This window comes from Nelumbo nucifera, chromosome 2, assembly GCF_055504915.1.
Source record: "Nelumbo nucifera cultivar China Antique chromosome 2, China Antique-T2T, whole genome shotgun sequence".
Taxonomy (NCBI): Eukaryota; Viridiplantae; Streptophyta; class Magnoliopsida; order Proteales; family Nelumbonaceae; genus Nelumbo; species Nelumbo nucifera.
In genome coordinates, this window is record NC_142650.1 from 107,804,143 (window position 1) to 107,828,833 (window position 24,691).

A 24,691-nucleotide genomic window follows, 5' to 3' on the forward strand; every position below is an offset into this window, starting at 1 on the left:
TCGTACTTTTCCGTATTTTTTTTATAACCATAATATTCATGGAGGATCGTGAAACTGATTCAGGGGAAGTCGAGGGATTACCAACTGGCTATCTAGCTATAATAGGGTTTTATAAGAATTTTGGCTTATTTTAATTCACGATTGTAAAACCCAGTTGCAACATAAAACCGTTTTAGGACCGGTTCCTAGGTTGAATGGTCCAATTGTCTGATTCAAACAAACGGCCTGTTCTGATTTAAAAAAATAATTAAAATAAAAAATGGCCAAAAACCATCATCTGAATCAATGGATTGACTCAGTTTGCTGATCAAATCAATGGTTTTGGGCCTAATAATGGTTTTAGGGTGAAACGGACTCGATTGCCTGAGCGATCCCGGGTCAATTGGTCTGACCATCCAATCCCATCCGGTTTTCAAAACCATGCTTTAATTTGTTCATGTATTATTGATTTATTTAACATCATAAATGAGATTTTTGTGGTTCAGATACTGTTGAAAGTATTAAAGCAATGAGAAATATTTGTTAAATGGACCCGTAGGTTCACGGGATACAGTTCAATCTCTCCAGGTTTCAAAACTAACGGAACTTGTCTCCTTAACGGTAGTTACTTCATTTTTTAATAGAACTTTCTAAAATCCTAAAATTTTGAAATGTCTATCTCTCGAACTCTCTCTCCTCTTCGTCTCTCCCTGGTGTCTCGTCCAAGGTTATGGTTATAGCTAGAGCAACCAGCAACCGGCGCAATCTTCGACTAGCTAGTGGCGAGGGGTTAGGGTTCATCTTCTTTACATCCCCTACAAAATAATGTTGTCTCATGTACGTATAATGTTCTAATTTCGGTTTTAACCAAAATTACTGAAGTAACCAAAAAGAAAAAATTGGTTCGGTTTATTCGATTTTATAAAAGTTCCGTTTCGATTCGATTTTGCAAATTGATAAACCGCTTTTTAAAACTTCGGATTGTTCGATTCGATTTTTAACCGAATAAATTGAATGCTCAGAACCAATTTGTAAAATGAATGAACGCCTGCATCCGACCTCTCGTAACTTGCTGCCAATCTTATGTTTCGTGGATATTGTGTAGGCTCTTTGCATCAATTCTGATGGTTGCAGTTGCAGAGAGTGAGTTCCCTGAATGCCAGAGCAATGTGGATGGAGAGTAGAAAACACTGTTCTCTCTTGGGAAGCTATTGCCGGAAAGAGTTGAATGGCTTTTCTCCAACTGAGAATCGACTGAAATTTTGCAGGGGTCCCCATTCATAATGTGCGTCTGCTTTTGTCATTTCTTAGTTTCTGATTTCATAGATGGAGATCCATCATCTAATGGATTCCATTTTTTCTTCTCCACATAGCTTTACATCTAAGCTGCAAAAAAGGTCAGCATGCTTGCAAAGCTTCTCTCTTCTCCTGCTCCAAGACAACTGAATCAAATCCGTGCAATCGTCATAAAAAACCCTAAGCCCCATAAACTAAATCCCCTACTAAGATCATTGGTTGTGTCCAATACCCCAGAGATTGCCCTTCTCCTCTACAACCAAATGCTCTATGATTCAACCTCACACGACCATTTCACATACACCTACGCCATTAAAGCCTGCTCTCAATTGTATTCTATTCAAAAGGGTCACGAAATCCATGCGTGTGTTATTACATCCGGCCACCACTCCGACGTTTTCATTCAAAACTCTTTGATTAGCTTCTATGCAGATTGCGGTGACATTGCCAGCGCTCGCCGGATATTCAACTCCATCGTTAACCCGGAGGTTGTGTCCTGGACTTCAATCATATCAGGGCTTTCCAAGAATGGGTGTGAAGTGGAAGCTCTTAAAGTCTTTGTGTCCATGGATGTTAGACCTAATTCAATGACACTTGTTAGTCTTCTATCAGCTTGTTCTCAATTGAGAGCTCTTCACTTGGGAAAGGCTGTTCATGGGTTAAGTTTGAGGAATTTGACTGATTGCAACGTCTTTGTTGACAATGCTTTATTGGACATGTATGTGAAATGTGGGTCTTTGGACAGAGCACGCAACCTGTTTGGAAGAATGAGTAAGAGAGATGTGGTCTCTTGGACTACTGTTATAGGTGGTTATGCACAAAGAGGCCGTTGTGAGGAGGCAATTAAAGCTTTTCAGGCCATGATACAAGGAGGTGAAGCTCAACCCAATGAAGCTACTATAGTGAATGTATTGTCTGCATGTTCTTCACTTGGGGCCTTGAGTTCAGGCCAATGGGTGCTTTCTTACATTAATGGAAGACACGGCCTTCCAGTTGATGGTCATGTGGGGAATGCTCTGGTTAACATGTATGCAAAATGTGGAGACATGGGCATGGCCCTTCAGGTGTTCAATGGTCTATCATGCAAGGATTTGGTGTCTTGGAGCACTATGATAGCGGGCATGGCCATGAATGGGTCTGCCAAGCAAGCTCTGCAGTTGTTCTCCCTCATGCTATGTCATGGTATTGTTCCTGATGGTGTAACCTTCATCGGTTTGCTTTCTGCTTGTAGCCACTCCGGCCTGGTTGATCAAGGATTGGCCTTCTTTAAGGCCATGAATGATGTCTATGGGATCACCCCTGAGATTGAGCACTATGCTTGCATGGTTGATATGTATGGACGTGCTGGACTGTTGGATGAAGCAGAAGCTTTGATTAGAGGCATGCCCGTGGAGCCTGATGGCCCAATATGGGGAGCATTGCTCAATGCCTGCAAGATTCATGGAGATGACAAGAGACATGAGCGTCTATGGCAGTGTCTTCTTAATACCAGGGGTGTAAGTGGAGGTACTTATGCACTCCTATCAAATGCATATGCTACTTCAAACAGATGGACTGATGGCCACAATGTGCGAAGTATTATGAGATTCATGGGGTTAAGAAAGACACCTGCATATAGTCGAATAGAAGTCGATTCACTCATTCATAGATGACCATATACCTGAAAATTAGTTAATTGGACACCATTCATCTTAATTTTCTTCTTGGTATTATAACATGATCAAATTTCAAATACAATGAAAGGGCAAGGGTCCAATGGTTTTTTTTTTTTTTTTTTATATACTCATTCATAGATGACCATATACCCGTAAAGTAGTTAATTGGACACCATTCATCTTAATTTTCTTCTTGGTATCGTAACATGATCCGTTTATTTGTACTGTCACTTTAAGTGTTTATTTACATTTTTTTTCTTTAAATGTTTCCTGTTTTTGTTGTTTGGTTGGGTTTCACTTTAAACGTTTTTTACTCTCCACCCCAGATTAATACCCACGGAACCAAATACAACCTATAACTTGTCTGGAGAAGGTGTGGAGTGTGCGTGATGTGAGAACTACTAGGGATATTTTCAGAATAAAAATCTCTAAACCCATGTTCTCTCACTTTTTTCACTCTTTTTGAAATACCACATGACCATTTCCGGATGGAATTACAAATGGTTCCTGATTAGGGTTGCAAGCAACTCAGGTTGGCCCATTCAAATTTTGGCAAAATCCCAACCCTAACCTGCCCATGTTGCACCCTATTCATGACAGAAGGTTGACTAAGTAGTTGTATATTAGATGGAGTGTTTTAGTAATATACAAATTAGATGGGAGGTTTAAGTAAATATGTGAAATCATAGGGTGTCTAAGTAAAGGACCCTACATCAAGCCCAAGTAAGGATTAAGGCCTATTGGAAAATTTAACAAATTTCCAACACAACCTGACCCAAGTTGCAAGCTAGTCCCTATCCATTATATATCTTAATTCCAGCTTTTTCTTAAATATTATTGACCTAATTTAAAAGGTCTTTTTCTTATGGGGTTGCAAACCATTTTATAGAGAAATCGACTGTTTACTTTGATTTTACCTGAAACCAAACACAGTGTTAGTCAATACATAATGTTTTAAAATATGGTATATTTAAAAAATAAATCTAAATTCAGCCTTAACCGGGTTGGTTAAATGAATCTTGCCCAACCGTTTTTCTTTATAAAGAGTATTTGACTTTGGCAACCCCTGAATTTTGCGAAAAAGGCCAATTTTGACCCAAAAGAATAAAAAATGTCATTTTCAACCCTAGACTTTGGTGAAAATGCCAATCGTAGCCAAACATAGATGGCGTCCGAAATGACATCAACGGATCCACTAAACAATGTTATGTAGCACCGCTAAAATTTGAAAAGGGCCACATTCAACCCACTTAATTAATTAAATTAAATAAATTACACTAATTAAGACAATTAAGTGAATTAAGTAATTAATAATTAAGTTAAACTAAATAGGGAAATGAAGTTAATTACTTAAATTAAATAAACAAAGCTAATCAATCTAAATAAGTGAATTAAGTCAATTAAGCAGGGTTTTAAAAATCAACCCAAAATGGAACCACTTTGGCTACCAATTTTTGGGTCAATGGTTCGACTATCTGGTTTGGACATATCAACCCGCCATGATGTTTTGAAAAATAAAAAATTAAATTAAAAAAAATGTCCTAAAAACTATTTACTAGATCAAATAATTTAGTGATTCATCCATTGGGATCAATGGTTTTATTTACCAAGTTAAAAATTCTAGGTAGTCAAACCATTCAACCTTGGAATCGGTCAATTGTACAATTTCATTTTATACCCGGATGGTTGAACCGTTCAACCTAGGAAACTGGTCAATTGTCTAGTTCCATTTTATACTTGATCCAAAATTTTTCAAAAAAAAAAACATTAACTTGGTCAACAACTACGGTTCCAAATGGTTGAACCACTAAACTATTTAATCCAAGAAATGGGTTCCGGGTCATTTTTATTTTAATTCTGTTTTATTTTTTATTTTTAAAAACATCATGGGTTGATCTATTCATGCCGAACAATCATACTTTTTAGGTCAATTCTTAAAACCTTTCTTAATTGGCTTAATTTACTTATTTAGATTGATTAGCTTTATTTATTTAATTTAATTAATTAATTATATATTTTTAATTATTTTAATTTACTTCTTAATTAGTGTAATTTATTTAACTAAATTAAATACTTTAGGGTCATTTAATCAGACGCCTGAATAATTTACCCATTTTCAAACATTAAGGTTGAAAGTGACATTTTTCAAACTTTATTAGTGCCACATAACATTGTGATACAGATAGTTGATGTCATTCAAACGCCGCGCCTGTCTTTGCCTACCAATGGCATTTTCAGTAAAACCTGAGGTGAAAATAGCCTTTTTCATTCTTTAGGTAAAATTGATTTTTTTGCAAAGTTTAAGGGCTGCCGGAGTAAAAAAAAAAAACCTTTAAAAAAATTCAATTAATCAATAAATAAGAAGTAATTGCATAAGTTGATATAAAAAGAGAAGAATAAATTGCACTTTTGAACAAGTAATGTTTAGAGTACTTCTATGTATGTATATTTTCATATGAAAAAATATAAAAATTTGTGTTTTCACATATTATTCATGATATAAGCTAATTATGTATTTTCATATATTTTTATATAAGAGCCAATTAAACCATTGGCATTAATATTCTTTATGTATTTATAAGATTTTACAAGGGTTTATTAAACATATAATAATGTCCTAATAATTCTCCACAGTTTTCCAAAAAAATATTCTCATGTCTCTTAAGATTGCCTATGCACAACTTTTTACCATACCTTTGAGTTTTGACCTTGCTTGTGGTCTATACTCTATAACCAAAAGTAAGCTAAAAAAAAAGAAAGAACAAATGCCTTCTAGATAACAAAGTAAAACTATTCTAGCCAATAACTATAATCCTATCATCATCATCATCTAAATTTTCTCCCAATTTTAAGGGGTCAGCCACATGAATCCTATTTTTATTTCACCATTTAGTTCTGCTCAATGTTGTATCCATCATTAAATTATGGGTGCTTAAATCATTTCTAATTGCTTTCGTCAAATCCTCTTTGATTTACATCAAACTCTTCTAGGCCCTTCCAGCTTGTAACAGATCACTTTTTATGACAGGTCAACAATTATAATATATTCACCACAAATATATATATATATATATATATATATATATAATATTTTAAAAAGAAAAAATAAGTTCCACCAGTGGGTCTCAGACGTGAATAGGGAGCTTTCATGCCAAATACAAGGCGGAGCATTTTTCTTTTAACGATAACTAAAATAAAATCAGAGAAAGCTCCCCTTCATATGGAGGGCCCTCCACGGTCGTAGATGAAAAGGAAAGCAAAATAATGCCCTACAAAGAACAGCGTGAAATGGGCTCTGGATCTAAATCTGAATTTACATTTAACTGGGTAATTTGGTATTTTGGGACTATGGATCAAAATTCAATTGAAAGACTCTATATCTGAATTACTTTTGACCAGTCAACTAGAATTATAAACATGATAGTCAATTAGGTGTTATTTATCAAAATTCATAGGTGAGTTTTGATTGGTCAAAACTCTTTCCATACTATGTATTTCCCGCATCATAGATTTTCCCCTCCACTCTCCATCCACCTTATATTGATAGAAAAAAGTTTTGACCCACAACTCCTAATATATGCAAAATAGGCTCATATTTTAGATAAATCTTATATCAAAAATTAAAGTTTAAAATCACTAATATTAATTATAAAAATTACCAATAGAAAGTGAACCATATGAATGATAAACTGTGGGACTGAAGATGTGGCCAATCTAGGGCACGTTTGGGAGGGCTGAGCTTAAGATTCTGCTAAGAAGCTTTTCAAAGAGATTGAAGCAAACAATCCTTCAAATGACTGACAGCCCATTTGGACTCTTCAGTATTTTCTCCCTGCCAGCTAAACACATTCCAACCCCCTACCAACTTGATCCAACACCGCACATCACACCATGAGACAGGGACCCACCATAAAAGTAGGATCCACTATGTATGAGATGTGCAGTGTCAGATCAAGTTGATAAGTTGTTGGAATGTATTTTATTGGCAGATAATCCGGACTTATAAGATCCACTTCAGCCCTCCAAACAAAGGGGGCACCCAGTCTCTCTCTATCATATATATATATATATATATTGAAATGGGCCTGGGCCAGATATCCAATATCATCCACTCCATTTCGTTCAAGAAATGACACAACACCTGGATTGGTCTGGGGCCCTATAATAAATAACTTAGGGCCCCAAAGAGGAAGCCCAGTGAGATAGAAAAAGGAAACTTTACAAGTAGTGGGCCTAGTGACCAGTTTTATCTACCTTCTCATCTAATGGCAAATGATGGGCCTAAAAACGAGTGACACGTGGCAAGTTAAGAGTAGCTCAGAGCCATCCACGTGTCCTAACCAAACACCCAATACAAAATCCCCCTACCTTAATTGGGAGCTGCAAATTTATCTTATGGATAACACCCCTCTCCAAATTCAAGCACTTGTCAATGCAATACTTCCAGAACCTCCCAGGGCTCCCCATTTCAACCGACTTACCTAACAGCCAACGAAGAAGCTGACTCCAAATCTACCAGTCAGATTCAGACCGTATTCAGTATGAAGCCAAAAATACGTATAAAAACCCCACAGAGCCACAAGAAAAATGCATCCATCCCACGACCAAACGGTACGACGCGATGATGGATTGATGTCTTCTTTATAAAAAAACGCGGAAGTGTGAACTTGAATCAAAGTCGTCAGTCTTCTTTCTTTCTTTCTTTCTCTGATTCTCTCTCTGTTTCTCTCTCTCTCTCTCTCTGGTTTGGTTCGTCGTTCTATCAGATGCTGCAGTTGTTCTTCGCCGTGGCCTTCTCGGCGGTGCCTTTGACACTGTACCTACCGCCTTTGCGGAGCTTGAATCTGTTCGTAGAGACAATAGAGATGTTTCTACGGGAGACATCTGTTTACACGGGGAGGGTTTATCCGCGGCTAAGGCTCGCCTGCTCCAGGGTCATGGCTTCTTTCGCTGGAGTTCGGAGGTAGATTATTGGGTTCAGAAATCAGATCTTTAAGTTTTCTTTTTTTTTTTTCTTCTTTGTTTTTGGCAAGTAGTTTTTTCTGGGATTTTTTTTCTTCATTTTTGTTTAATGGGTGGAGAGTGTTGGTTGGATGGGAAACTGTAACTATGAGATTTGAGACGTCTCTGTATACGGTTTATGTAAATGGATGTGTTCCTCTAAAAGAATAACACAAAATTGAGATCAGACGTTGTGTTTTTCTCCTTTCTTTGAGATAGGTTTCTGGAATGGGTTGTTGGCTGTATCTCTCTATTCCCCTGTTTTTTAGAGGATATTAGAGATGGGTTCATGAAATTTAATGGTGGGTAGTGTTTAAAATTTCCCAAACTTGATCTTTGGTTGTTTCTCTGATTTGGGTTTTGGTTTCTCCCCTATATTTCTTGTTCAGATTACTTCGTTTGGCGATTTGGGTTGGTGGATTGGCATCTTTATTAATTAGATAATTTTCCTTAAAAAAATTGGACATTTTTATGAGCTTTATGATAAGTACTGGGGCTAGAATATCTTTGAGGTGTAAATGGGCTGTGCTGTAATCCTTCTCTCTCCCCCTAGCTCAATTCTACTTTGGGTTGAATGTTTGTTGAATCTTGAGGCTGAGACAACAGTGGTTCTGATGTTGTATTGGGAACTCTAGAATTGCTCAATATCATCATCAGTAAGTAATGATCCTCTCAATCTCTCATATGCAGTATTCATCTATTGATAATCTTACATATTAAGCATTGAGTCTGTTTTTTGGCTTGGATTGTACCTGGTCTCTGGGCTAAACACTCGATTGCCCTTGCCTTTCTGTTCATAAAAATTTGCAGGTTTTTGTTTTTTTTCAGAGCAATGTATTGAATTTGATTAATTGGAGAAATAGGACTAACGATGGTTATCCACTGCTCATGGTTGTCTCCATTGTGCATTAATGTGAGGTTTGACCCACCCAACCATTTCATAAGTCATAACCACATCTTAATCTATTTCAGTTTTGTGTTTAAATTTGACCATAGAAAAGTGGAGAAGTATACGTACGTGGGGTTCGACCCAACAAATGAATTATCTCTCACACACACACATCAACCCTGCTGATTGATGTTGCCATTTAACTAAAAGGAATGTATGACAGAAAAACAAAAAGACTCCCTGCCACATACTGGAATGGTTTATTTAGGCCATCCATCGAACACTGAATCCTCACTACTAGTCGATCTCATGGGTGCGGCTTGAGTCCTGAATTTCAGGGAAAATCAAATTATTCGATCTGATTGGATATGTTAAATGTTTTGAATGAAACAATGTTGGGCGGTGATGTAGTGTAGACTGTGTAGTATCTTTTGGATTAAGGCAAAATTAATGGAGCTTCCAAGTGAGAAATTGGTTTTACAGGTTGAATCTTTATCTGCTTGGATAGTGAGTTAAACATGTCAACCTATCATTGTTAGCACACATTGATTGAACGTTTTTTGGGCAATTTTCCTTATAAACTGGGTTTGTTGCAATTTCTCTCTCTATATATATAAGAAAGAGAAGGACGATTCGGGCGGGGAGCCATTTCTCACCCAATGGTTGCCCCCTCTATGGCCCATCCATAAGTTTTGAGCCCCCTCATAAAAAATTTCTGGCTCCGCCCCTGATCACACCTGTGGGTCTTACTCTATCTGTCTCAAACCATTAGGAAAGTTGGAATGGCAACGGGGCAAGGCAGGGTGGAGTGGGGATGCCACTCCCCATCTCCATCCGTTCCTGCCAACTGGGACAAAGTTTTCCCTTCCCTGTCTAGGCACGAATAATTGTAGCATTGTTTTATGATGTCAAATTCATTTTATTTTCAATTCTTTTTCATTCCAGATTTTAGAATAAAATAGTTACAATTTATAAAAAAATATATTCAAAAATATTTTTAAAAATACTAACATATTCATAATATATATTACTAGGTGGGAACCTCACGGAGCAATGCATACTCTTCTTCACCCTTCAATCAGGGGTAAAATTATAAAAATTCTCCTCCATCCTTGTCCCATGGGGATCTGCAAAATGGGAAAAATTGTTATCCCTACAAACCATTTTTTTTTTGTTTTCACTACAAACCATCAATCTGAATGTAGAGGTATGGAATCAAACACTCATGTCTATAGGCTCTCTGGGGTAAGGTCAGTTGATCTCACTTCCTCATAGAGGAATCTGAATTTTTTCTTCCGAGTGCACTTCCAACTAACCTCACAGTACATCCTACTATATATTGAGAATATCTCCCCATAAATAATACACAAATGTCAAAGATGTTCCAAATGTGCGACTGATATGTGTTGTGAGGATGGTGTGAAGCCCATAATTCAAGTTGATTTCATTTAATTTCATGGGTTCCGAACTTCCAATCCTTTGAAAATGGGATAATGAAGGGTCCAAATTGTTCTGCCGTCGTTTGGTCTGAAAAAAAAAAAAAATCTTTTCCATGTGATAATCTTATCATAAAAATAATTAATTTATATTGCTATCCGTCAAGGGAATGACGGGTCGCTGTCTCTTTCCTTCTATCTTTTACTCAATGCATTTGTTTTTTTATCCCCTTCTCGAGTCTACAATTATTCCATCCATTCACACCAGAGACAACCTTTTCTTGGGAAATAAAGATGAGAAATATGTCATATCGATAAGAACAAAAGGTGTATCAAAAGCTATAGCTTGGTTCAAAATATGGCAATTGTATCATTTACATATCGATTTTCAATGTCATTGATACATACAATTCTGTACTAGAATTAAAATCTTCACCTCAATAAAATCGTGTTGACCCAGATGGTTGGACCTTTTGGCCCAGAAACCGGGCAGAATATTGGTTTCAGAAAATGGTTTTTAGAGCAATTGTTGATTCAGGATGTCGAACTGTTAACCTATTCAACCCAGACAATGGTTTTCAGAGCAATTTTTTATTTTATTTTTTTAAGATGTCACGAATTAATCCTTTTGGTCTGGATGATTGAACCACTGACCCAAAAACTTGTGTTCAAAGTTCAGCAACATTCTATATTGCATATTCTCCTTATCTTATATCCTCGCTCTTCCTTTATCATCTATCACAAATTTCCTTTTGTTATTTATATAACATAATATGATAATATAATATACATCGACGTGAAAGCATAGAAGCGGAAAAAGAAACTTGTAAGAAAAAATCAACTCTTTTCATATTCTTACCAGAGAATCTCTTTTCATATTCTTTTTTAATTGAAGTTAGTTTTGTAATTTTTGGATAATATGATTTTGGTACTTTCTGAGTTTTTGAAACTTAACTTTATTTTGGAGTCTTAGGAACAAGATCAATTTAGAGGGTCAAATTAGTCTAAACAGTCTTATTGAAAAAATGTAGAATTTTGTTAATTATGAGTCAAATGTAATCGCATTTAGAATTTTCTTAGGAGTCAATTTTTGCTCACTTTGCTTGATTATGGTGTTCTTAGGAGTCTTTAATGGTAATACACCTTATGAAAAGTAAATAAGCCATGTGCCATCTTTAAATTGAAATTTTGAAATATTATTTAAGAAATAAAGTGATTTCATACCTATTAAATGAAAAAAAAAAAGATGATAATTTTACATGCAGTAAATATTTGAAATGCACCATAATTAGACTAAATAATAATAATTATCTATAGTCATTTTAAAAGTCTTGAGTCCTTATTTTAATGACGGTTATTTTTGGAGTTGGTCTTAGGTTTAAAACAATTATTAATTGTTTCTAACAAGTTTATTCATTACAAATGGACCTGGTTTAATCTAGTCTAATGAATATTTTGGACCGGTTTAAAGATTATCTATTTTAGACCATTTTAGACCTGGTTTAATCTAATCCAATGAATATTTTGGACCATTTTGGACTGAGCCAAATTCGTTGACCAATTAACAGAAAAGATGGCAAAGCAAACAATGGACCCTAGAAGGGGGAGTGGTTTCTTCGGTGATTGGTTGAGGGTGAAACCTGAAGATGACAGTTTCAAGATCATTAACAGGGACCAACCAAAGTCAAGACAAAGACAGGCCAATGCCTGAGAAGAAAAACCCAGGCAGTCTTTTGGATGCGATGCTTATGAGTCTAGCATTTTTATTAATTAGTGGTTAATTAGCCTCCAAAATTCTGAGTTTTACAAGTGATTAGCCCCCAAAATTTTGAGGAATTTTAATAGGGAAGGAAAGTTGGACTCCAACTTGGCTTTTGTTGTTCAATGAAACCCAATCAAAATAAAATGAATCACCTTTCTGTTGACAATTTGGTAAATCTTCATCTGAATAAAGTTTCTCATGGACAAAAATGAGATTTTAGAACATTACATCAAGTATATGTCTAGCTCGATGCTGTAGTTGCAGCAGCGTTTTCTTTCTTTTTTTTGTTTGGAACCGCTGCTGCCAGGTAGGACGTTTCCTGGAGCAACAGCCACTTTTCTGTTTGGTACCAATGCTCCAGAAAACGATTTCTGCACTGATACCTATTATCCAGTGCTTCTACTATGTAAATATTATCTTACATCCAACGGTGGAAAAAACACCTATTTCATCCTATGGTCCCAATTGTTGAACAGGCTATAAAAAAAAACAAATTCAGAAAATCATGAGAAAAATGGAAAAAAATCTGAAAATTACATGAAAATAAGCCGAAAAATTCATACATTAATATAAATATATATTTATATAAATAAACATAAATTCTAGACAAATGTAAAAATATAGAACAAAGTATGAAAATCAGCAAAATTGAATGAAAATGCATGGAAAAACAGAATATATATTTATATAAATATAAATTCTAGACAAATGTAAAAATATAGAACCAAGCATGAAAATCAGCAAAATTGAATGAATTGCATGGAAAAAACGGACTATATATATGTAAAAATATATATTTATATTTATATAAACATAAACATAAACATAAACATAAATATAAATATAAATATAAATATAAATTCTAGACAAATGTAAACATATAGAACAAAGTGTGAAAATCAGAAAAATTGAATGGAAAAAAAGAATATATGCATATATATAAATATATATTTATATTTATATAAAATATATATAAACATAAACATAAATATAAATATAAATATAAATATAAATTCTAGAAAAATGTAAAAATATATAACAAATTATGAAAATCAGGAAATTGAATGAAATTACATGGAAAAAGCGGAGTATATATATTTATATTTATAAATATATATATTTATATATAAGTATAAATACATTTATATATATTTAAAAAATATAATAATTTAAAAATAGCACAATTCCGCAGAAACAAATGAACAAAAATTAATAGATGTTGCATGGATTAATAAGGTTGGCAGTGCCATAAGAATTCTGGGCTGCAATGATACCTTACACACCTTTCTCCGAAAGCAACAAAACAAAGTCGGATGGAATCTCTGACTGGTGCAGCTACTTTGCCATTTCCCATTTCGATCCTAATCCAGCTGATGACCATGAAACCTTTAATTTTTATTAACTTTTTTACAGGTAATTAAATTTCAGTATTATTTTCAGACCCAGCTTTATGAATTATAGTAGCTTCTATTTGACATTCTCTCATTACATTTCAGTCTTTTATAGAGGAAGATAAGTGGGTTTTGACTTTTGACTCAAGTAAGCTGTTAGGATGGAGAGAGCTAGCCCTCAAACAGGTTGTTGCCTTCTGAAGGTAAAAAGCAACCAACTAAACTAAACGCCCAAACTTGAATTAATTCGTATACTAGCATTGAAATCAAAGTCATGAAACCATTAATTTGTTGCTTCTTCTCTGCCATCATTTCTTTCTTGGGTAAGGTCCATTGCTTAATTGATCAGGAGTATATGGAAGGATGAGAAGAATAGTTATCCTTCCTATCTATGCACATGGGGTTTATGTAGAGGAATCTGAATCAGGTTTTAACCTGGGAAAAGACCAGACCCACTATTTGGATGAGCATTTGGGGTATGAAGGTTTTAAGAGTTGGGGTATGAAGGTTTTAACAGTTCCACATCCTCAGTTCAAAATTTAGACTGGTATCTCCACCAAAACAGAGCAAACATCACACTATTCGACCAAAACAAAATAGAACAGAAAAAAAAAAAAACTCAGAATGCTTGAAGAATACAGACCTGGTATCTCCGACGAACGAACAGACGGTGACTGAAAAAAGGAGACTACAGGTGACCTCGGTGACTACTTGCACTCGACCTCCAACTCCAGCGGCTGACTGCTTGCACTTCGGTGACTGGCTGTGGGGATAAACCTCCGCTGACTGCTTGCACTCGACCTCCAACTCCAACGACTGACTGGCTGCGCAGACAAATCTCCGGTGACTGCTTGCACCAGACCTCCAACTCCAACGGCTGAAAAATTGAAGAAGAGAGTTTAGGATTCGTTTAAAGCAGATAAGAAACAATATTGATGTGGTGCATTGCAATGCACCACATCAATTCAAATTAGAACACATAGGATGCCACGTCACTGCCATTTCAGCGCCCTGTTCGCAGCAACGAGCTGCACCTCCAGGAAATGCCAAATCTGGCATTGCTCCAAGTCATGGTTTCCCAATTTCCGAGGCATGACTTGGAGCACCATTTTTTTTAAAAAAATGTTTCCAAACAAAAGGCCGTTTCCTAGAGCACCGTTTCTCCGATGTGGTGCTGATGTGGCATCGTTGCTCCAGAAAACAGCATCCATGCCAAACAGTTGCCTAGTGTTTTCGATTAAGACAAATAAGGGCAATGGTGCATTTGCATTTTTATTTGAAACATGAATTGAAGATTTTGTGGAGTGAAAATGAAGAGAAGATTTAAGCATTTGTTAGAGAGCACAAGGGAGGTTTAAATAATTTTCCCTTATTTAAAAGTTAAGACCTTCCTTGCCTTAATTAATGACAAATCTAACTTGCAAAGAGATACTTGACTAGTAGATTTGGTTAATAAAAGCAGGTTGAAATCCTTATAACTAATTCCAAATAAATTAAAGGTAAATTGTTAAAATCTCCCCTGAAGTTTGGTAAGTGTAATTGCTTCCCTTGAACCTTATGACATGGTTGCAAGTAAATCCACTCTTTGAAAAATAATCTAAAGAGGCATGAAAATATCCAAAATACTCATACAATTAATTTTGACAAAAAATGTTTATTTTCCAAATTTTTTTTCATATGAATAACTACCCCAGACTCTACTAACTTCTTTTTCTTTTTTTTTCCAAAATTGATTTATTTTCCAAATTTACCCTTCACATCAATCACTCAAGTAAGTAAAGCTACAACTTTAAGTTCTCTTTGTTTTTATTGTTCATAAAGTTTGTATTGAATTTTTTCCTCCCATAGAAACCAGTCCTAATAGTAACTGTATGGGTATTTTAGACATTTACATATCATCTTTTAGAAGATTCCTGGAGGGAGTCTACTTGCACCTATATCAGAAAGTTCAGGGGAGGTGATTGTAATTAATAAACTTCGGTAGAGGTTTCAGCAACAGTCCAGAAAAGGGGAGGTTTGAGCAATTTACCTTAAATTAAAAAACACTGTTCAGGTACAATTCACTTGTTACTAGGGAAACCAAGCTGAAATATAGGGCCCATTTAGGAGGGTTAGCTCAAGATTCAGCTAAGGTACAGTTTCATGTTACTGGATTTTGTCTTTCTGGCAGGAGTGCAACTTGGGTGGGCCAGGCCTAACGCCTAAGCTCAAAGCAGTGTAAAATGCAAATTTGTACCAACCCAAGTTGTACCCTTTGTTTACAGTTTTTCTCCAAACATAGCTTATAAGTTGTTCATATGAGACTCACTTTGAAAATCTAAACGGGCATGCCTTTTAAGAAGAGGTGTAACTTGGGTGAAACTGGGGTTAGGGTAGCTTCATGTAGTAGTTCATTGGCTCCCTGCCAAGGCATGGTGGTATGCTGGCAATAAATTGGAGTTGATATCTTCTGCCAACAAAACACATTCCAACCCTGATCTACCAACTTGATCTAATACCACATATCTCACCATGAGACTGGGACCCACCATAAAAGTGAGACTTATCATGTATGAAATGTGCGATGTAAGATCATGTTGGTAGAGGATTGGAACGTGTTTTGTTGACAGGTGATCCAGATTCAATAAATTGAAATGCTCACATAACCCAAAGTAGAATCCTTGATTCGGCTAAATCATGCTTATCGATTATCATGGGGATGTTCATCATTGTAAATTGTTTTCCCTGCTGCAAGTTGCAAAAACAAAACAAAAAACCAGTTGGTTTGAAAATAAATTGGTTTTTAAAACAAAAGAAAAAAAAAACACAGAAAATTAGTTTTTAGCTATATACGCGTTTTTAGTTTTCAAAACTGAAATAAAAAACGCTTTCTCGAATTTCTAGTTTAAAGAACATGTTACACTTTCATTTTTCATCTCAAAGGCTTATCGACTATGGCATATGGAGGAAGAACACAAACAATTATATATAATTAGAAAAAATCAAGTGTTAATCGACACATAATGGTGTGTAAACGGATGTGGCCTTGGAGTCAAGGACAAAGTCGATCAAATTCTGTGATTTTATTTTTATTTTTCAAATTTTTATTCCCACCTCTGTACTACGATGTCAAGGTGGAGATCACATCTCCACCCCACAAACGCTTTACATTCATATCTCAGTGTGCATTGAAAATATCTCCTAAACTTATGAGCGGAAAATATTCTCAATATATGATTGGAATATGCTGCGGGGCACAGATGTGAATTCCTCAAAGTATGCATTCTTTTATCTTTTTATTGGATAGACTTGCTATGAAGATATGCAGCTGGTCCAAAATAAATAAAGATATGCAGTAAGGGGTGACCTTCTGGTAAGTTTGTGCTGCACCCCTAACCCAATCCACAGTTTTGAGTTGGGTTGGGTTGGGTTGGGTTGTTTCAACTTTTTTAATTTTAATTTTAACATATCAGATGTTCTTTTATCTTTCTTCATCATTAATGGTTCAGGCCAATTTCATCTTAACATTATTATATATAAAATGACAACTATCATGCTTCAAAAAAAAATTGCCTAAATTATAATTGGCATACTTATAAACAATCATAGATACATGCGTTCATACATGCATAGTACATAAGAAAAATAAAAACATACAAACATACATAGTTTAATATACACATATAAGCATACATTCATAATAATAATAATAATAATAATAATAATAGTAATAGTAATAGTAATAATAATAATTATTATTATTACTATTACTATTACTATTACTATTATTATTATTATTATTATTATTATTACTATTATTATTATTATTATTATTATTATTATTATTATTATTATTATTATTATTATTATTATTATTATTATTATTATTATTATTATTATTATTATTATTATGTATCTACGATTTGCTGGTATGGTCAGTGGGCCTTACATATTATATAGGGAAAATTCTAGATTAGTACCAGTTACTTTGGGTCTAGTGTCATTTTGGTCTCCGAACTTTAAAATGTGACAATTTAGTATCCAAAATTTCAAAATGTGTCAATCTAGTACCTACCATTAACCAACCCCTTAACCAGTCGTTCAGTGTCATTTGAAAAGGCACAAATACCCTTCAAGTGTCATCTAATTCTCTTTATCAACCATCCTGATAGAGGCCCATCCCAAGGCCCATCTCACTCCTAGGGGCGACAGCTCCTAGGATAAGGCCAAGAGTCCAAGATAAGCCAAGAAAGGATAATTCAAGATCCATCAAGACTCTTTCAAGACTCCAAGACTTATCAAGAATCCAAGCTTATTAAGACTCTTCCAAGATTAGCAAGAATTCAAGACTCCAATCAAGATCCAACAAAGACTCAAAGAAGCATCAAGAAATCCAAGACTCCCAGATTCATGCATAAGGAGAACCAGGGAGATCGGACGGTGGAAAATCAAGCCCAAGAATTCCAAGAGGGTTCGACCTTATCAAGACAGCCCAAGAAGATCAAGATCAAGATCAAGACTCATGTTCTTTCCTAGTTCTTTTATAATTCCCAACTGTATTATAAATACTGCTATTTTCCCAAAGTTATTCATCAATTCATACTTCAGATTTTAGAATTTCTTCAAGTTCTCTTCTTCCTATTTTCGCCACCTTTTCTCTCTCCTAGAGAAATCGGTGTTATTCGCTAGGTGCTAGCGAACGCCCGGTGCTTGCATAGCCAGCTCCGGTTCTCATTGTGTCCATGTTGCGTCATGTGGTATCAGAGCAGGGAATTCGCCCAGTCATGTCCAACCCAGACGGTAGCAGTCGCAACCCACCCCGTGACAGAGATCAGGGATTCCCAACTGTTTGGAGAGCAATCGAAGAGCAGCGTACAGCCACACGTAACATCGAACGATAGTTGGCAGAGGTGACTGAACAACTGCAAACCTTGTTACGGGAGGTTGTCCCACGAATTCGGGAAAATCCACAGCAGATCGCAGGAGACGACCACGACAGACCACCCGTCGCTACTGCGTCTCGACGCCCAGTTCTTGACGACGACAGTGATGACGATTTCAAATTTGGTGGTGCTCCAATTCTTCCCAGCAACGACAGAAACGGTAGAAATTGGCATAATCAAGGTAATTTCAACCCCCGTAGGAATAATGATGAATTTAAACTCAAGGTAGATATTCCTACTTTTAGTGGAGATCTTGGTATAGAGGGACTTCTGGATTGGATCACAGAAGTCGATAGGTTCTTTGATTACATGGAAATACCAGAGGAACGAAGGGTAAAATTAGTAGCTTTCCGATTAAAGGGAGGCGCATCTGTTTGGTGGGAACGGATGAGAGAGACCTGGATGAGAGAAGGAAGGGGTCCTATTCGAACCTGGAGGCGCATGAAACAATTGATCAGAGGTAGATTCTTACCTCCTGACTATGAACAATATATGTTTGAATCTTATCAGAGGTGTGCGCAGGGTTCTCGTAGTGTTAATGAATATACATCTGAATTTTTGAGATTAGCTGAAAGAAATCAATTATCTGAAAGTGATAACCAGCAGACAACCCGTTATCTAAGCGGTTTAAGACCGTCTATCAGAGATAAAATTGGGGTACAGATGGTTCTTAGTGTGCAGGAAGCAAGGAACCTAGCATTGAAAGCAGAACTAATGTTCCAGGACAAGGCACGCAGTGATAATTATCGCCAGTACAGCGGGAGCGACAACAGACCGGCAACTGTCGACAGGAACAAATCAGTTCCGGCAGTACAACCTTCTCACTCGGCAAGCACAAGTAACGCCGGTAAGGCTACTACAGGAGGACATACTCGAGGTAATCCTTCCAACCCTCCTAAACCCAGTAACCCTTATGCAAGGCCTGCTCCTATTAAATGTTTTAAATGTAATGAGATTGGACATAGATCCAGTGACTGTCCCAGGAAGAAGGCAGTTAATATGGTAGAAAGGGAGGAGGAAGAAGATATTGAGGAAGAAGTATATTGTGGACCTGATGGAGAGGATGAAGAGGGTCCATATGAACATGAGAAGTATACTTGTGTGGTAAGAAAATTAATGTTGTCCCAGAAAAATAGGGATACTTCTCAAAGGCACAGATTATTTCGTACCAGATGCACTGTCAAGGGAAAATTATTTAATTTAATTATTGACAGTGGTAGTCAGGAAAATATTATTTGCAGGGATGTCATCCAACAATTATAGCTGATTTCTGAAAAACATCCCAACCCATACACAATTGGGTGGATCAAGGAAGGAGGCGGCATACGAGTGGAAGAATGCTGCAATGTACCTTTTTCAATTGGTAAGTACCATGATGAAGCATATTGTGATATTGTAGATATGGATGCTTGCCATATTTTATTAGGGAGGAATTGGCAATTTGATACAGATGCAAGGCACATGGGTAGGAAGAATACCTACCAACTTGAAAAAGAAGGTACACGTTATACTTTGTTATCCATAGCAGAAAAAAGTATTACAAATACTCCAAAGGCACATGAGAAAAATTTTCTTACCATCACCCATCATCATGCTGAATTTGTTAAAGAATGTAAGGATACTCATGAGATACATTTGTTAGTAGTAAAAGAAGAAGATGTTAATGATGAAAATACAATTCCAGCTGAAATATAGGGACTACTGGATGAATTTAATGATGTAGTTCTAGAGGAGTTACCAAATGAACTCTCTCCCATGAGAGATATACAGCACCATATTGATTTTGTTCCAGGTGCTAGTCTACCTAGCCTCCCACATTACAGGATGAGTCCCAAGGAGAATGAAATTTTACGAGAAAAGGTAGAAGAATTATTGAAAAAGGGACACATTCAAATCAGCATGAGTCCTTGTGCAGTACCTACCTTATTAACACCTAAGAAGGATGGTAGTTGGAGAATGTGTGTCGACAGTAGGGCCATTAACAAGATCACCATTGGGTACAAATTTCCCATTCCTCGGCTGGATGACATGCTAGATCAACTAAGCGGAGGTGTAGTTTTCTCAAAAATAGATCTCAGGAGTGGATATCATCAAATCAGGATCCGTCCCGGAGATGAATGGAAGACAACCTTCAAGACTAGAGATGGCTTGTTCAAGTGGTTGGTCATGCCCTTTGGACTAACCAACGCACCCAGCACTTTCATGAGGCTGATGAACTAGGTATTGTGCCCCTTCATTGGTAAATTTGTGGTAGTCTATTTTGATGATATTTTGATATACAGCAAGTCTATCACTGAGCATGTGGGACATATTAGGGAGGTCCTGAAAACATTGAGGGAAAATAAATTATATGCTAATTTGAAGAAATGCATCTTTATGAATGATAATTTATTATTCCTGGGATTTATTATAAGCAAGGATGGTGTGGAAGTAGATGAGGAATAGGTGAAAGCCATTAGGGAGTGGCCGACCCCATCCACTGTCACAGATGTCAGGCGATTTCATGGGTTGGAAACCTTCTATAGGCATTTTATTAAGAATTTTAGTAGTATCATGGCTTCCATTACTGAATGCTTGAAAAAGGGGAAATTTCAATGGGGGGAAGAATAAGAGCAAAGTTTTGCTCTCATAAAAGAAATGTTATGTACTGCTCCTGTTCTTGCCTTACCAGACTTCAATAAATTATTTGAAGTTGAATGTGACGCCAGTGGAGTTGGCATAGGGGCTATATTGTCCCAAGAGAAAAGGCCCATTGCTTTCTTTAGTGAAAAATTATGTGAAGCCAAGAGAAAGTGGTCTACCTATGACAAGGAATTTTATGCTGTGATAAGAGCCTTGAAAACATGGGAACACTATTTAATTGCAAAAGAATTTGTTCTCTATACTGACCACCAAGCCCTAAAATATCTTAGTGGGCAAAAGCAATTAAGGAGTGATTTACATGCCAGATGGTCTGCTTTCCTAGACAAGTTCCCATATAAAATTGTGTATAAGACAGGACAACAAAATAAAGTGGCTGATGCACTTAGTAGGCGTGTAGCTCTCATCAAGACCCTCAGCGTTGAGATTGTGGGTTTTGAGTGCCTAAGAGACTTATATGCCCAAGATGAAGACTTCCAACAGGTATGGGAGAAATGTGTGAATAAGCAGTCAGCAGAAGACTTCTTTATTTATGACGGGTTCCTTATGAAAGGGGAACAGTTGTGTATCCCTTGCACCTCCCTCCGCGAAAAGATCATCAGGGATTTGCATGGGGGTGGACTAGTAGGACACTTGGGAAGGGACAAAACAATAGAAGCTGTTAAGGGGCGATATTACTGGCCGAAATTGAGAAGGGACGTCTCTACCATCGTAAGCAGGTGCTATGTTTGTTAGACAGCTAAGGGACAAACCCAGAACACATGTCTCTACATGCCCCTACCCATTCCTACTGCTATATGGGAAGACTTGTCCATGGATTTTGTTCTAGGCTTGCCAAAGATCCAGAGGAACATGGACTCCGTCTTCATGGTGGTTGATAGGTTCTCAAAAATGGCTCACTTCCTCCCATGCAAAAAAACAGCAGATGCATCCGCAACAGCCAAATTATTTTTTAGGGAGATTGTTCGCTTACATGGGGTACCCAAGACCATCACTTCAGATCGTGACACACGGTTCCTTAGTCACTTTTGGATGACCCTGTGGAGGTTGTTTGATTCATCACTTAATTTCAGCAGTACAGCCCATCCGCAGACAGATGGACAAACAGAAGTGGTAAATCGAACCTTAGGGAATTTAATTCACAGCATATGCCGGGAACGGCCGAAACAGTGGGATTTCGCCATAGCCCAGGCTGAGTTCGCCTATAACAATGCAGTGCATAGTTCTATAGGCAGATCCCCATTCTCTATCGTGTACATGAAGGTCCCTAACCATGCACTGGATTTAGTGAAATTACCCAAGGTACCCAGCGCCAGTATCTCAGCAGAGCAGATGGCAGAACAAATCCGGGCCGTCCAAGACGCCGTGAAGCAGAAGCTAGAGCAATCCAACGCCAAGTACAAGATGGCCGCAGACAAACACCGCCGACCTCAAGTGTTTGATGTAGGTGATGAGGTTATGGTCTTCTTAAGGAAGGAAAGAATTCCCGTAAGTACCTACAACAAGTTGAAGCCTCGGAAGTATGGTCCATACAAGATCGTGAAGAAGATTAATGATAATGCCTATATAGTGGACCTACTAGATCATATGGGTATATCCAAGACCTTCAACATTGCTGACCTTCACCGGTACCTGCTAGAGATAACACTTGCCTATCCTCGTCACGACTCGGGGTCGAGTTCTCTCCAAGTGGGGGAGAATGATGGAGGCCCATCCCAAGGCCCATCTCACTCCTAGGGGCGGCAGCTCCTAGGATAAGGCCAAGAGTCCAAGATAAGCCAAGAAAGGATAATTCAAGATCCATCAAGACTCTTCCAAGACTCCAAGACTTATCAAGAATCCAAGCTTATCAAGACTCTTCCAAGATTAGCAAGAATTCAAGACTCCAATCAAGATCCAACAAAGACTCCAAGAAGCATCAAGAAATCCAAGACTCCCAGATTCATGCATAAGGAGAACCAGGGAGATCGGACGGTGGAAGATCAAGCCCAAGAATTCCAAGAGGGTTTGACCTTATCAAGACAGCCCAAGAAGATCAAGATCAAGATCAAGACTCATGTTCTTTCCTAGTTCTTTTACAATTCCCAACTGTATTATAAATACTGCTATTTTCCCAAAGTTATTCATCAATTCATACTTCAGATTTTAGAATTTCTTCAAGTTCTCTTCTTCCTATTTTCGCCACCTTTTCTCTCTCCTAGAGAAATCGGTGTTATTCGCTAGGTGCTAGCGAACGCCCGGTGCTTGCATAGCCAGCTCCGGTTCTCATTGCGTCCACGCTGCGTCACATCCAAACATTGACAAAAAATGAACAGTCCCATATCTTTGCCTCTTCTATTCAAGAAAGTTGAGGTTATGTCTCAATGGGCATTCTAATGACTCCAACTTTATTGAATAGAAGAGGCAAGGATTTGGGACTGTTCATTTTTTGTCAATGCTTGGATGGTTGATAAAGAGAATTAGATGACACTTAAAGGGTATTTGTGTCTTTTCAAATGGCACTTAATGGCTGGTTAACAGGCTGGTTAATGGAAAGTACTAGATTGGCACATTTTGAAAGTTTGGGTACTAAATTGTCATGTTTTAAAGTTTGGGGACCAAAGTGGCACTAGACCCAAAGTACAAGGTACTAATCTAGAATTTTCCGTATTATATATACATCAAGGTTTTAATAACCCACCTAGAAATGGAACCACTCTAGCTACCAGTTTTCGGGTCAGCAATTTGACCGTCCGAGTCGAATGGTTCGGACGGTTTGCATTATTAGGGAAAATATTTCTCAAATAAAAGTTTTATATGAGAAAGGAGAAGAGACTACGGTTGTCGTCTCAAAAAGAAAAAAAAAGGAAAGAAAGAAGGAAAGAAATGAGAGAAAAGAAAAAAAAAAGTAAAGGAGATAAAGGAAAGGAAGGAAGGAAGGAAGGAGGGAAGGGGGGAAGGAGCAAAGGAGGGAAGAAGAAGAGCAGGAGGGGAATTTGATGCGCACTGGCAACAATAATGGCGATAGCAACGACAAGGCGATGACAACATATGAAGATCCCAAATTTGAGATCTCATATCCAAGATTGATTTCTCTCCAATCTCTGCAATCTTCTTCTTCTTCTTCTTCTTCTTCTTCTTCTTCTTCTTCTTCTTCTCTCTCTATATTGGATCTCAAATCGGAGTTTGTGCTTTAGTTCTCCCCTCTCTATCCTTTGCAACTTTCTTAAACTGCGAACTGCTGTCTGGGTCAAATGAGTTGACAGTTTGACCACCCTAGTCAGCGGTTCTCTAACCAAGTCAATGGTTCTTGATCCAAGAACGGGTTAAGGGTGAAATGGAACTGGTTGCATAGACGGTTTTCAGGTCAAACGGGCTGATTGTCTGGGTCAATGACGGTTCAAAAACATTGATATACGTTGATATTTACTAAGGCTTAGTTTGGAAATATATAAGTATAAATATGTACGCATTGCAAAAAAACATTTATTTTGTATTATGAACATCTAGGTTTTCACACCTACTGCCAAGGTTCAACCCTTCAAAATGTCCCTATTTCATAGTATTAACATATCACTAAGTTTGAAAATCAATATGAATTTTTAGTTCGAGAAACAGTTCCATTTCAACTCAACCTTAATCGGGCCAGTTCAAATTCAAAGCCTTAATTAAGAACAAAATGGAATGGAAAAGCAGGATTCATAAAGCCAACCCCATATATACAGTTCGTTCAAGGCTTAT

At 37.0% G+C, this 24,691-nt stretch overlaps 1 pseudogene across 2 annotated transcripts; it reads left to right on the forward strand.

Annotated features, from left to right (window-relative positions):
- Nucleotides 1–618: 618 nt before the first annotated feature.
- Nucleotides 619–3,115, forward strand: LOC104591063 (pentatricopeptide repeat-containing protein At4g38010 pseudogene; annotated as a pseudogene). Of its 2 annotated transcripts, XR_016082803.1 has the most exons (3): nt 619–816; nt 1,085–1,264; nt 1,353–3,115. The product of XR_016082803.1 is annotated as a pentatricopeptide repeat-containing protein At4g38010 pseudogene, transcript variant X2 (transcript). The 2 variants fall into 2 exon arrangements; XR_016082802.1 differs by having other exon boundaries at nt 620–816; nt 1,085–3,115.
- The last annotated feature ends 21,576 nt before the right edge of the window (nt 3,116–24,691 follow it).